General features: G+C 41.7%; 1 protein-coding gene across 1 annotated transcript in view; it reads left to right on the plus strand.

The window, feature by feature from the left end:
• The window catches only part of CDKAL1 (CDK5 regulatory subunit associated protein 1 like 1), a 653,139-nt gene extending 649,097 nt beyond the window's left edge, over nt 1-4,042 (plus strand). Inside the window, exon 17 of the mRNA XM_039521853.1 lies at nt 3,934-4,042. The gene's annotated coding sequence lies outside the window, so the exon portion shown is untranslated. The remainder of the gene's footprint in view (nt 1-3,933) is intronic.
• Nucleotides 4,043-14,075: the final 10,033 nt, after the last annotated feature.

Raw genomic sequence — 14,075 nt, forward strand, 5'->3', positions numbered from 1 at the left:
GACTGGCTGGTGAAAGGTCAGTCCAGGTCTCAGCTGCTGTCCAGTACACCCATTATCCAGCCCTCCTTCAAAGCACTGGGTCTACTAATCAGCATGAACAAATTGATCCTGACTCCTGTACAGAGAATAGAATTAATTTGAGTGGTCCTGGACTCTACTGAGTCCCAGGCCTTCCTGACAAAGTTGACATTCCAAACAATGTGGACCATTGCTCTAGATCTAAAGGCAGGTCCTCTCATTACAATATGAAACTGCCTCAAGCTTTTAGGGCACACGGTGGCGTGCACTTACATGATGCAGCATGCCAGGCTGCGCTTCAGAAAGCAACAAGGTTGGTTAGCTTTGATATATTCATTGGTCCATCATTATATAGAAATGGTGGTTCAGGTACCAAATCAGGTCTTGTCCTCCCTGGTTCAGTGGACAGAACCCTTGAATGTTTGCATGGGAGTCCCCTTTGCTCTTCTGCGACCAATGCTCACCTTAGTTACAGATGTGTCAGCCCTAGGTTGGAAGGCTCACTTGGGATCCTTTCAGACACAATGTCCTTGGTCTACCCAAGATCTGAAGCTACATAAATGTTAGAGAATTGCAAGCTATCCATTTAGCTTGCATGGTCTTTCTTCCGCATATTGAGAGGAAGAATTTGTTGGTGCTAACAGACAACACAGCAGCCATGTGAACAGACAAGGGGGAACCCAGTCGATGCAGTTGTTCTGGGAGGCAATTCTGCTTTGGGATTTCCACATTGCAAACTTCATCAGGGTGCAGAATGCTGTGGCAGATCACCTATGCACGTCATTCACTGATTACCGCAAGTTCAGATGTGGCCAAATCCATTTTCCTGCTGTGGAGGACTCCCCAAGTGGACCTTTCAGGGTGGTAGCCGTGTTAGTGTGTAATAGCAAAAACAATGAGGAGTCCTTGTGGCACCTTAGAGACTAACAAATGTATTTAGGCATAAGCTTTTGTGGGCTAGAACCCCACAAGGGCCAACAGAAAATGTCACCAGTTTTATTTCTGAGTGGGTCCAGCCTGGGTTCTTTGACAGATGCCTTCCTGCTACCCAGGATGAACAGCCTCCAGTTCTGCTCTTGCCCAAGGTCTTGTCCAAAATCAAACAAGACCAGGCTCACCTTAAACTTACAGCCCCAGCGTGACCCAGACAACGCTGGGTTCTCAGCTTTACTAGACCTACTGGTCAGACCTCCACTGTCACTCGTGTTGGGGGCAGATGTGATCTCCGAGGACCACAGCCCCCACTTCCATCCCAACCTGCAGGCCCTCTAATGGCCTGGATGCTTCATGGCTGATGACTTTGGAGGGCACTGTTCTAAGGGGATACAGAGAGTGCTTCTAAATAGCAGAAAGCCTTCTACTAGCATTAATTACCTCATAAAATGAAAAAGATTCTCCATCAGATCCCACCAGAAAGGTGTCTTCCTGGTCCAGGATCCCATACATCATGTATTGGCCACTAGTTTCATCAGGGACCACCTAGCAGCTTTTTCGGCTTTCCACCCTCTGTAAATAACCACTCACTCTTTTGCAATCCAATGTTTGTCAGATTTTTGAAAGCTTTGAACAGGTTATATCCATAGGTAGAAGACCTTGCCCCCCTATGGAACCTGAACTTAGTACTAGCAGAGCTCATGTGTCCCCCCTTTGGCAACCTGTTTACTGCTGCACCTTTCAATGAAAGCGACTTTTTTTATTGCTATTACATCATTCAGGAGAGTGGGGAAATTGTGAGCTCTAGTATCAGAAACTCCCTGTACTGTCATCTATAGGGACAAAGTTAACCTTTGCCCTCACCTGAAGTTCCTTACTAAAGTAATTTCCAGTTTTCATATTAATCAAGCAATGTATTTACCAACTTTCTTCTCAAAACCTCATATGCATAAAGATGAGGAAAAGCTCCATACTCTGGACATTAGAAGATCTTTGGCTTTTTACCAGGATCAGACTAAGCTGTTTAGGTAATCGTTGCAGCTGTTCATCATGATTGCAGACAGAATGAAGGACCCTCCAGTATCCTCCCAAAGAATCTCTTCCTGGATATTTGCTTGTATGCATGTATGCTACCCATTGCACAAATAGAGAATATTGTTTTCTATTGCCACGTTACAGGCCACTGGTCAAGGGGGCTTTCTCTACCTATAGATAGTTCCCATCTTTTCATGAAACCATGCTTTGGTTCCATTTCTAATTTTATTAGTTCCTCATACAGTCCATTTTCTAAGTCCTTGGAACATAAAGCCTGGGAGATGATTATTTCCATCCCAGTAGGAGGTCTTTTAAAATCCCTCTACATTTTCAGGGTTAAGTGTTTAATGTTTAATGTTTCAGCTGAAGACTGGTAAATGTGGGAACAGGAGTTAAATTGAATTTCTTACATAGTGTCTGTTCTTTTTAGTATAATTGTCCTATTGGCCTTAAATGTGTTTTCTCACATTTGGAGTTTCCAGGGGGGGAAATCCGGAGGTTTTTTTTTCCCTAGTCAGAATAAATATGGAGAGGGTGTCTGGCTGACTTTGCTTCTGGCAACATCCCAGATTCTAAGTATATGTTTAGGCCCAGTCTTTTCTCTGTGTTCCATAAAATGTCAGCTACATTTACAGCTCTATGTAAATAATAATAATAATGTACTGATAGCTCAGAAATAGTTCAATGGATTTCTATGAAAACTTTAAAAAAAAAGTGATTCTGAGTTAACAATAAGTCCTGAAAATATGCAGACTACAAGGTAATTTTTCTAATGTTGTAAAAGTGACTGAAAATATGACTGTGAGCTATTGCCTCTCTCAACCAAAATTATTAGGAATTTTACTGTTGTGAAAGCAGAGCTTATTTAACAGACCTCTCCAAATGCTATTTTCTCTGCATCCAAGTTGGAGTGGACGTTGACATGTGAGATGACTGCAGGCTGTGAATTTTCAAAAGGGTTTAAAGTAATAAGACCACCCCAGTTGCTCAGCTAATGCTGCTGCTGCTGCTGCTGTTCGAAGGAACTCTACAAGAACTCTACAAGTTGAATTGCAGAGGCAGAAAATTAATTGAGGAGATTTTTTCAGGAAATAGCTTATGAACAAACTTTGCCCAAGAGCTTTTTGGTCACTGCTATGAAAGAAATCTAGAAAATGCGCCTAGAAGGAATCTGGTATAGATTTTGATGCTCTGGGTTTTCTGTTCTGTATTTTTCTGGGGTGGTTTAAATAAATATGTCATCTATGCCTTTCCTAACAAACTACAGTGTTTCATCCATTGCCTAAGAAGTTTTAAAAGACTACTAAGTAATTAAACTGATTTCCAGCAGCTTTGGTTATAAAGACACCAGGTTGCATTCAGGATAGGCTAGTAACGAACAAATGATGTAGTTTTAATCAGAGGTAACTGAGTAATTTGGGGCATCCAGCCGGGTTTTGCTGTAAGGGCCGCATCAGAAGATGCTTTAATAGATGTCCTCACAACACAGATGTCATGCAGCGCCTTGTGTTGATGCTAATGTATAGGCCCTGATTCCACTCTTGTTTTTCACACATGTCATTAATTAGAAGAAAATAGAGCTAGAGGACAAGTGACTCTGTGGTCTTAGACATTTTTCCCCTATGTATTGATGACAAGAAACTTTTTATTGAACTGTGAGAAGGTGACCTTGCATGTAATTGAATGATTCCTTCCTTTAGGATTGAATATGACCAAAAATCTTTTTCCTTAAACTTAGTATGCTGTTAGAGATGCATTGGGTGAGGAGGTACATTCATAAAGCTCAGATTTGGGTATCTCTTTAAAGGAAGATTGCCCCATCTTGTGTTACAGAAATGGACATTTTGATTCCTAAACTCATGCTTAATTATAGTGGCTCTGTCATTTTGAGAGAAGCTGCCCTTGAATCCATTAAATGATAATATATGAAGGTATCTCTTTCTACAGAGCTGCAAACGCTGATGATCACTGTGATGTGGTTCTCAAATGGATGATAATGCCCACTGAAATGAGTACTGCAAAAAAGAACAGACCTTTTATTTTCTGAGGACCGAACTGAAACACACTAATAAATAATTACCAGTTTCACTGCTGTGCATTACTGTAGTAGTCCACAGAGAAGTTATTTTAAGTGTTAATGTTGTATGAGCCTATAGGTACCTGAGGGTGGAAACTTCTTAATGTTCCCAGTAAATTGGCTTTACAGAGTAATTGGTTTGTTAAGTATATTAATTTAAAAAACAAATTTAACAAATCAGTTATTCTGCATGAAAACCAAAATATCCCCTCTTTTGACTTCCGGATAAATGTTTGTGTTGGTTTTGAGCTATAAATCCTTAACTGGTCTGAAACCTGCTTGCCCTTCTCCCATGCCATACTGCCACAGTTGAGATCTATGGAGGCACTTAAAGTGCACCCCCTCATTATAAAAGAGAGCCAGCTGAGTGTTCTCTGTGACATCCCCTTTCCTTTGGAATGCTCTCTCAGCTTGGTCAGATATTGATTTTCCTGGCAAGCCATAAGACCCATCTGCTCATTCACGCATGTGTGAAGGGATAAGGCTGTTGGGGACAGGGGGCATTTCTGCCTTGAGGGGAAGTGTGAGGTGGGAGTTTCAATCTATATTGGGTCTGTTAATTGGAGAGCACATGTATGAGGATAGGGTAGGTTTGAGCTGAGGCTTTTCTGTGCATTGTAATTTTAATCTCTGTCAAGGGTGGATGGGCGTTCCTTTGTATATGCAATTTTAAAATGACTGACAATTGCAAAGGAGCATAAACTTCTTTAATAACTAAAAAAACAGATTGGTGCAGTGAGGTCATCTGTTTAATTAAATCCTTTAGCATTAATCAAGGATACTTCTGAAAGTATCAGAAGTTATTGAAACACCCAGCACATTAATAGGTAGTTAAGATAAGCAGCTAACCGCTGCTGCTGTAAAAATGCTACTTTTTGCCACTGGTTATGCAATGTCGACAACTAAATTAACTAAAATGTTCCACCTCTAAAATGTGACAATTTCCTTGAATCACTGTTCTTTTGGGGACTTTGAATTCTGTAATAATCACATTTTCATTTCAATGTACACAGTAAAGATACAAAATCATAAGGTTGTAGGGTTCTCCAGCCCTCATTTATGCTGTTGGCTTTGGATAATTACTTTGTTGCCCTTTGTCCAGTTTGACTGTCTTCTGAGTCCCATACATTCTTCAGGTCTGTTCTTCTGTTGTTTTAGAGAACTGATGTAAGTGGTTTTCTATTATATTCATAAATTTTATTAGGAAACAAAGACAGTTTTTCTTTAACTTCATTAATAAGTGTGTGAATCACTAAGCCCCCAAAATAGTTGGATATTGATTATTTATGCTGGAATTGTATATTGTTACTGGAGCCCCCTCTAGAGAACTCTTTGTACCAGTGCTCTTGATAAAACGATAAATAATCCATCAGCCTAAACTGTGAGAGGAAGAAAAAAAGGAATTACACTTTGTTTATAATACACAATCTAGTATAAACCATGATACCATAAGAGCTATTTAGTTAGCTGAGCCTGCTTTATTTGTGAGCATTTGTTTCTGGTTTCTTTAAAAACATTTCAATTGAATCAGATAATTAAACAATAAAGACCCAATTCTGCCCTCAGATACACAGGCCCTGCTTGAGATTGTGCCTATTTATGTTATGGGAGAACTGAGTCTTTATTGTTTAGCAAACTCATTTCAATTAAAGGCAAAATTTTCAGTAAAGGGTTCCTACATTGTGCCTGCAAGGTAAATGTGCAAAGATGCAAACAAATATTGTGAGTAGTACACAATATGCAATTACACATGCTAGTGTAGCAGTTGAAATTGTGTACACAGAATGTACAGTTATATGTGTTCTGCATGTGCAATTACTTGCTTGTGTCTGAACAAAAACATTTTGCTGATACTACCTAGGTACCTATTTTAAAAAAAAAATATTTGGTTGTAGAATTCTGGCCTTACTAGGTCCCAGAGCTGACAGGCTGGGGTTAGTGTCAAAGGCCTAAATAAAAATAGGCACTGTGATAAGGTGGCCACAACCCACTAGATCTGACAGCGGTTAAGTTGGCTAGCTGGGCCAATTAGCTGCCCAGGCTGCACCTGGAGGAGTAGCCAGGGAGCAGGGATTAATTAGGCAAGGCTCAGCTGGACAGGAACAGGAGAGGCCTATATAGAGGTCAGCAGCTAGGGCTCTAGGGAAGTAGTCTGCAGTCACTCCCCGGGAGTAGGGAGGTATGTTTGGGGCTATAGAGGCAAATAGCATCCAGTCCCTCCCTGGAAGAAAGGAGTTGTGCAGCTGGCAAACCCAGAGATGGGGGAGAGCTAGAAAGGTAGGAAAGGCTCAGAGGAAAATCAGCAAGTCACAGACCTTGGCTGGATTCCTGAGCTGGAATCCAGAGTAGAGGGTTGGCCTGGGTTCCCGTACTAGCCACTGAGGAAGTGGCATGGGCCAGGCAGTAGAGAGCAGGCTGCCTGGGACAGTTCCCCCGGAAAGACTTTGACACCCTGGAAGGAGAGGACCCTTCTGACCTGGCCGGAGGACCAAGTCACAAAGAGGAAGCTGCACCTCCTGGAGCAAGAGGGGCTGCAGGATGAGAGAGAAAGATGGGTGGATCGACCGCTAGAGGAGGGCCCAGCACTTGGAAGGAGCTAATCCCCAGAGCAGCCAGGAGGCATAGTGGTGAGTGGAGCCTGTTACAGCAACTCTTTTAGAAGAAAACACACACAATATTTTTGAAAAGTTCACCATTCTACAGTAACGGCCCATTGTTTACTGTAGAATACAGTGTGTCTTGTACAGGAAGGGTTGATTCAGCCAAGGATCCAAATGTTCTGATGGTTCTTCAAAACTGATTCCAATCCCTGTGGGTGCGGAACCCAACTGAAAATTGAGTGAGATTTTCTGTTCATCCTGGTTTTGCTCAAGTTGGAAATATCACAAGAGCAGCTTTTTTCCTTTACTTCTTTCCACTTGTGTTTCCTTCCACACCCAGACAAGTCAGTGAGAAGAGCGTTGCTGTTGGTGATTGGGAAGACACATTTCTTGTTGTTCAGAGTGCAGTTTTGCAAAAGTGAGACTGTAGAGATGTGCAGCCCATTGCTCTAATCCCTGCATGTTACCATGTCTGCTCCATTATCAGTATAACTCTGTGGGCTCCATAATGCAAGGTACTGAGCTCATCTCCTTCACTATGAGTGTCCTCCCCTCAGTTGTAGTTAATGGGAATTGACAGTGCTTAGCACTCGCAGGATTTGACCTTATCTCCTGATTTAAAGGAGTCAATATATAAATTGCATTGCTGCTTTTTGCTGCCTGTCTCTACAACCCCACAACTTCAGAGAAATTCTGATGTGGGAAAAATCCTAAGTGTAAGAGAAACAAAACAGCTCTTAGACCAGCATCCAGCTGCAAGTCAAGGACCAGTACTGCTGCCATATAAAGTCAATTCAAGGGGGAGTTTAAGTGCTCTCCACTTACTTAAAACTGTCTCAGGAAGTTTTCTGAAACCCAAGAAAGGCAACTGTGACAGCATCAAGTGGGTTAGAACCAAGAAACTGGGTGGGGTGGTGAGAAAGTTTTAAGAATAGATGGCAGTTAATTTTAGCTCCTGGGATTTAGGGACTTTCCAATGCTGGCAGTACGTGTGTTGTTACTTAGGATACATGCCAAGAATATTTAGTGCTAACTGCTGAGTGTATTGGAGAAAAGTCACTGTGCAGTTTCTGTCATTCAAAGGAAATATACCATGCAGTAATACGCTGGTTCAACAGTCATTTTTCAGGCAATGAACACTGACACTTGGAATGTGAGAAGAGCAGAACCATAAAAAAGATGAAAACGCACACACAAAAACTCATCTTTTCTTAGTCCTCCATTTGTACACATGTCCAGCAATGCACAGCTATAATGGCAATGCCACAGTAAGGTATGTGGGCAGTTGGGGCCAGTACTATCTATTGCAGGTGTGGCCAACCTGAGCCTGAGAAGGAGCCAGAATTTACCAATGCACATTGCCAAAGAGCCACAGTATACGTCAGCAGTCCCCCATCAGCCCCCCGCCACCGCCAGCACCTGCTGCCCACTGGCAGCCCTGCTGATCAGCACCTCCCTCTCCCTCCCCGTGCCTCCTGCCCACAACGATCAGCTGTTTTGCAGTGTACAGGAGGCTCTGGGATGGAGTGGGGAGGAGCAAGGATGCAGCAGGCTCAAGGGAAGGGTCAGAGCCCCTGGGGAAAGGGGTGGAGTGGGGGCAGGGCCTGGGGTTGAGCAGTGGAAAGTTAGCACCTGTGCAAGGAGCCGCATATTAACTTCTGAAGAGCCGCGTGTGGCTCCGGAGCCACAGGTTGGCCACCCCAATTTATTGCTATTGGTGTGCATGATGCTTTGCAAGCAAATGAAAATGTGTTGTGTCTGCAATGAAAAATGTACTCTAATGTAACCTGCAAATGCAGCAAAAATGGCAAAAGAACAAGGTGAATAGGGTTGGGGGGACTGCTGCTCTAAGGGGAACACTGACTTCTTGAGTGTAATATTGGCCCCATTGAAGTCAATGGGAGCTTTGCTCTAGACTTGAATAGAGCCAGGATTTCCCCCTTTTGTCTTGTTTAGCGTATTTCCCATTAGTTCTGCCTGATTTGCCCATATAACTCAAATACCATGGGTGAAGAATCTTTGTAAGTCTTTGTGGAAGAAGTGGGTTTTAAGGAGCTGAGGTGAATGAAGACACTATGATTGACTGGTGCACAAGGAAACTAGTCTTAGCATGAGGCAGTATGGGAAAATGCATAAAGTTGGAAGATGGGAAAGGCTTGTGTCAAACAAAGGAAGTGAATGGTGGATTAAGAAGAATTCAAAACAGAAGGCATAAACCGGAATGGAATTGTGCAGAGCCTTGAAAGTCAGAATCAAAAGCTGAACTTGGTGTGAAAGATAAGTGGGCAAAGAGGGAACAGTGGCAGGAGTGGCAGTCCTGTCGTCTGTGTGAGGGACTGGTTGACAGTTTGTTGGCAGTGCAGAAGAAGTGGGTTTTGCTTAAGCTTCCTTTTTACGAGGGATGGGAAATCAGTGAGGCAGAGGGAAGGGGAAGACTGTGCACATAGCTGTGATGATGACAGCAAAGGATTATTCACCATCTGAGCCAAGGACTGGGAGGAAGCAATGCAAATATACCACAGAGCTGTAACAAAAATAGAGGCCTCCAATCTTACAACTGGTTATATTTCAGAACAGCAAAATAAGAAGCCTTCATGGACACTCTGGGACTCCAGGCTGTCACCTAATACTCCTTGTACTGCATTAATTTTAAAAAGTTGGTGCCAGTGGTGACTTGTTGGTAGTGCATGGTCTAAATCTACCAGAGTTTGTGGAGAGGGACCCAGTGTCCAGCACACACACTATCTTTCTGATAACTTCCTGCAGCATATACTGGAGCAAAGATGAAGAGGTGTGAAAATTCAAGTGAGCATCCAAGGTTTGGGTATCAGCTTGGCTCTTTGGTTTTTCAGCAAGGCTGGAGATCTCATAAGAATTGGGACTTCCTTCAGTGCATCCTTGCAGCAGCTGGAACAGGAATACAGTGCCACCAGAAGTTCTGAGACCGGGAAAGCTCAGATGGGTGCAAAAACTAATTTAAAAAATAAGACTAGGATTTTCAGAGGATCCCAAGGGAGTTAGGCACCCAACTCCCATTGAAAGTCAATAAGATTTGGGTGCCTAACTCTTTTCAGCTCCTTTGAACATTCCAGACTTAATAATTTTTTTTCAAAATTCCAAGAGCTGGGTCTGAGTTTGGGGTGAAATTTCTGGTCAGTTTATATGTTATCCAAGCTAGTTTGCCCCTGGTGTCTATGTGGTGTTCACTGAGGAATTGGAGGGTGGCTGTGTTCTGCGTCTTCCCACTCTCCAAATACTGCATGGCCTGATTTTGCTCTATAAGTGCTAGGTATCATCATCATCATAGAGAATTCCCTTTACAGTTAAACAGAGTAACACACACAGTCCACATGGTGTAAATAAACAGCCTTGCTTTTATTAACTACCTCCTTCAAACCTGGTCTTCAAAAATAAATTGCCCTATTTTTTTAATCCAGTACCATGAAAATATACTAGTTAGTACAGTGCCACGTGTAAATATATCTTCAAGTGAAAAGCTGGACCTGACTGGGACAAAGAACTTTATTAGAGGGAATAATTACTTATGTTTTGAGTGTATAATGTTTTTGGGTTAGATATAGATGGCCTCAAAATGTAATAATCAGCTTAAAATTTATACATGTTCTTAAAATATATATTCTAAAAAACCCCAAAAGATTCATGGGCTATAAAGTGCAAATTGATACCTGTGCAAAGCTGGCTTCAGAGCTTTTGGTGCCACCAGTGAGACAAGATTATAGGTGGTGATGTTGTTAATATCATTGGCATGCAAGAATAAGAAGCAGGAACAGTTTCCGATGTGTCATGAAAAATTTAAGCACTTGGCAGAGTTGAAGGATAGCGTTTGTGTGTTACAGTGAAGGGCACAAGAGAATATGATTTTTTGTTTTTAGTTGGTGATACATTTGTGACAGATATGGCAATTTTCTGCAATATCATGGAAAAACATTATTGAATTAAGTGTCAGTATCTTTAGAGTTCATCGTATTATAAATGCAAAATGTGTATGTATTATTGTGTTTTGAGCTTCAAAAGGACTCTTTGAAGCGATGTGCTAGACCAGGGGTCAGCAACCTTTCAGAAGTGGTGTGCCAAGTCTTCATTTATTCACTCTAATTTAAGGTCTCGTGTGCCAGTAATACATTTTAACATTTTTAGAAGGTCTCTTTCTATAAGTCTATAATATATAACTAAACTATTGTTGTATGTAAAGTAAATAAGGTTCTTAAAATATTTAAGAAGCTTCATTTAAAATTAAATAAAAATGCAGAGCCTCCCAGACTGGTGGCCAGGACCCAGGCAGTGTGAGTGCCACTGAAAATCAGCTCGCGTGCCGCCTTCAGCACACGTGTCATAGGTTGCCTACCCCTGTGCTAGACAGACAAAGTTAAGTGAGATTCCTGGGAAATACTTGGAGGAAAGGAAGCCAAGGTCTCAGTTCCAAACCCAACCTTCTGAATCTGTGCCCTAAGGGGAAACCTATTGTCTCTGAGGACAAGATCAGGGGCCCACACTAGAGAAAAAAGTGATCACAGATTCAAAGGGGTGTTTGTTCTGAGCTTACAGTTGTTATGAACTTGTGACCACAGAAAAACCTTCTGGTGAGGTTTGAAGGACTGTTTACAGGCTTGTTGAGTTAGGGTAATCTCTGGTAAGCTTATTAGCATGTGTGTAGGTTCTTTTTTTTAATCTTTTCTTTCTGATGCTTTTACCTTAAGAATAAATGTACTTGCGTAGAAAGAGCTGTGTGGTAACTTATAATGCTGCTTATACCTCTGAGGAGAAGGCAAAACAGTCCTGCATAGGCAATTTGTCTTGCTGCTGAATTCACAGTGTAGGCAGGGATGGAGTTGGAGAGAAAAGAGATGAGAGATGACAGCTGGGGAGCTGGAAGCTTTAGAGTAGGTGCCCTTGCTGGACCATAAGGGGGAAATACAGGTGCAGTTGCCCTGAACTGTGACTAACTTGCAAGTGATTTCTCTTTTAGTTCCTTTCAAGGCTGTTTGTTTGAAACCCCCACAAGCTTGCATCTGGCTATAAATTCCACTACACTGCAATGCTAGTTTATATGGGTCCTGCTTATAAACACCCTATATCCTCCTATTGAGTTGAAGTTGTGTTCCTGAGTGCATGTGGTAGATGGCAATTGAGAGGGTTAAAGGATTTTACGTGTGCTATTTGGTTCTGAGCCAAAGTGAGAGGCCTCAATGGGTATCTTCGGTTGTAAGCCATAAGCTCAGTTCCCCTTACTGCCTGATTTGATACTATGCGGGGTGGGGGAGAGGGGAACACAGTGTTTTACTGGAAAAGTCTTTTCATAAGGACAGAAGGTTAAGAAGTAAACCTTTGCTAATTGAAGATGAAGCCAAACCAAACAAAGACTTGGTTTATATCTGTAACTGAAAATAGCTTAACTTACTATTTTGCTCTGCCAGTTACGGAGAGAGAGCACATTTTATGGCTCTAAAACACAGCAAGCAGTCAGGAAAGGTGGAAGTTTAACCTCTATTCTGCAAAACTCTGTCCTTCCTTTCTACTTACTCATCCAGGGGAGAGATTTGAGCTGTGCTGTCCTGTTGCATTTCCTGTGACATATTTAACTGAACAGTTTCTTTGCAATATTTATTTTGGGAGACAAAGGGGCTGTTTGTTGTTTTTCTGTCTTACTTTCTGTAGTAGATAATGAATCTGTATACGGTTTAGGCTAAAATGCCCAGTTTTTGTCATTGCATTCTTTTTTAAAGTACAGATTGTATGCTTTGGTCTTTATCTTATGTCTATACTAAAAAAAAAAAGTTCTGATCTGCTGTGTGGTTTTAAATATCAACTGTGTTTCCTCCAGGAGGCGGCTGTATTTCAGTGGCAGAGCAAGTGGTCTTTAGATATGAAGACTTTGGGGATTTTTTGGCACAAAAGGTACAATATAAGATTAATAGGGTGTCAGGCGACAGTGTGAAATTACAGTATTTCAGGTTTTTCATTGGAAAAAATTTGAAAAGGCTGGCTGAGTTTGGAAGCCTATTCTCAACATAGGAACAAGGTATTCTCTAATAGTTTCACTTCCTCTTTTGGTTCAGCAAAGGAGATCTGCATGTTTGCACTGAGCACTCAGGGTGAAATCCTTGCCCCATTGAAGTCACTGGAAATTTTCCTATTGACTTCAGTAGAGCCAGGATTTCACCCTAAGTGTTCATCAGTGGGTGCTGTTTTTGAAAAGTCCTAGCCAATAAGAGAAGGACAGACTGGAATATACAGATTCATTCACCTGTAGATTTGAATCCACTGGAAATGAGCAAAAGTTGCTTTGCAGAGGGTTGTTTGGTGACCCCTGTGAAATAAACTGGTGATTTAAATAAGTTTCCCAATGGACAGAAGTCCACACTACATAAAGCCTCCCCCAAATAGCACTAATTAGAAAATGGTTGATATTCTCATCTGGGTAACAGGATTTGCATAGACATAGAGACCGATTAGACTCGACATCTTTTAATGTTTCTCCTGTGCTTTGAAAATATAAAGAACTCCTAAGGCTGAGTATTGCTATTACATACCTCACCCTCCAGGACAGGGGTGATGCACATTGGCAAGCCAGTGTGAGGGACCTTGCACTACCACTATGCATGCTATACCTGTTCTGTGCATAAACAGAGGACCTCAATTTGCAGGACTGTCAGTCTGGCACTTTTCACGAATTCCCACATGTTTAAGAGAACAAGATTGTTGGAAGAGATCAATCCCTCCCTGGGTAAACAAGATTGTTGGAAGAGATCAATCCCTCCCTGGGTAAGCTAGCCTCCCAGTTGGAGAAAACCCAGTCAGAGGCAGAATATATTAATCTTTAGATACGAAAAACAGTAAAATCAAGTCCAAAAGCATGATTGATGGATCCTGGAGTCAGTGAAAAGACCCTGGCAAACCCCAAACTTGACAGTATCTCCCCGAGTCAGTGATTTTTATTGCACCTTCTATAACATGATCAGGAATGTAAGCAGTCCAAATTGGCTTCTTTTCCCAAGTTGACAAATTCCAATTCATGCTCCTTGATCGTTTTCAGAAAAAGGTGTGGATTTGAGAGACCAGCACAAGCTGGAAACTAGAGCTGAACATCTGCATCTGATCACTTCATGAAAGATTATGAATAAATGAGGCTTAGGCTTTTTGTTTAAGCAGGAAAAGTAATAATAAAATGGAAAAGGTAGGAGGAACGAAGAAACTGAAATTAACAAGCAAGAAAAACAATCAACCAAACTCAGCTATTTATATATTTAAAAAAAAAAAGATCCAGGAGCTAACAAGACGTGCACTTGCCATAAACCTCATTGCTATAGGCCACACTTCCAGTGAATAATATCCCTCTCCACAAACAGTCCTATCGGAGTCAATGGGAATTCTTATGGCATAAGTTACTACTG

This window comes from Mauremys reevesii, linkage group 2, assembly GCF_016161935.1.
Source record: "Mauremys reevesii isolate NIE-2019 linkage group 2, ASM1616193v1, whole genome shotgun sequence".
NCBI classification, from domain to species: domain Eukaryota; kingdom Metazoa; phylum Chordata; order Testudines; family Geoemydidae; genus Mauremys; species Mauremys reevesii.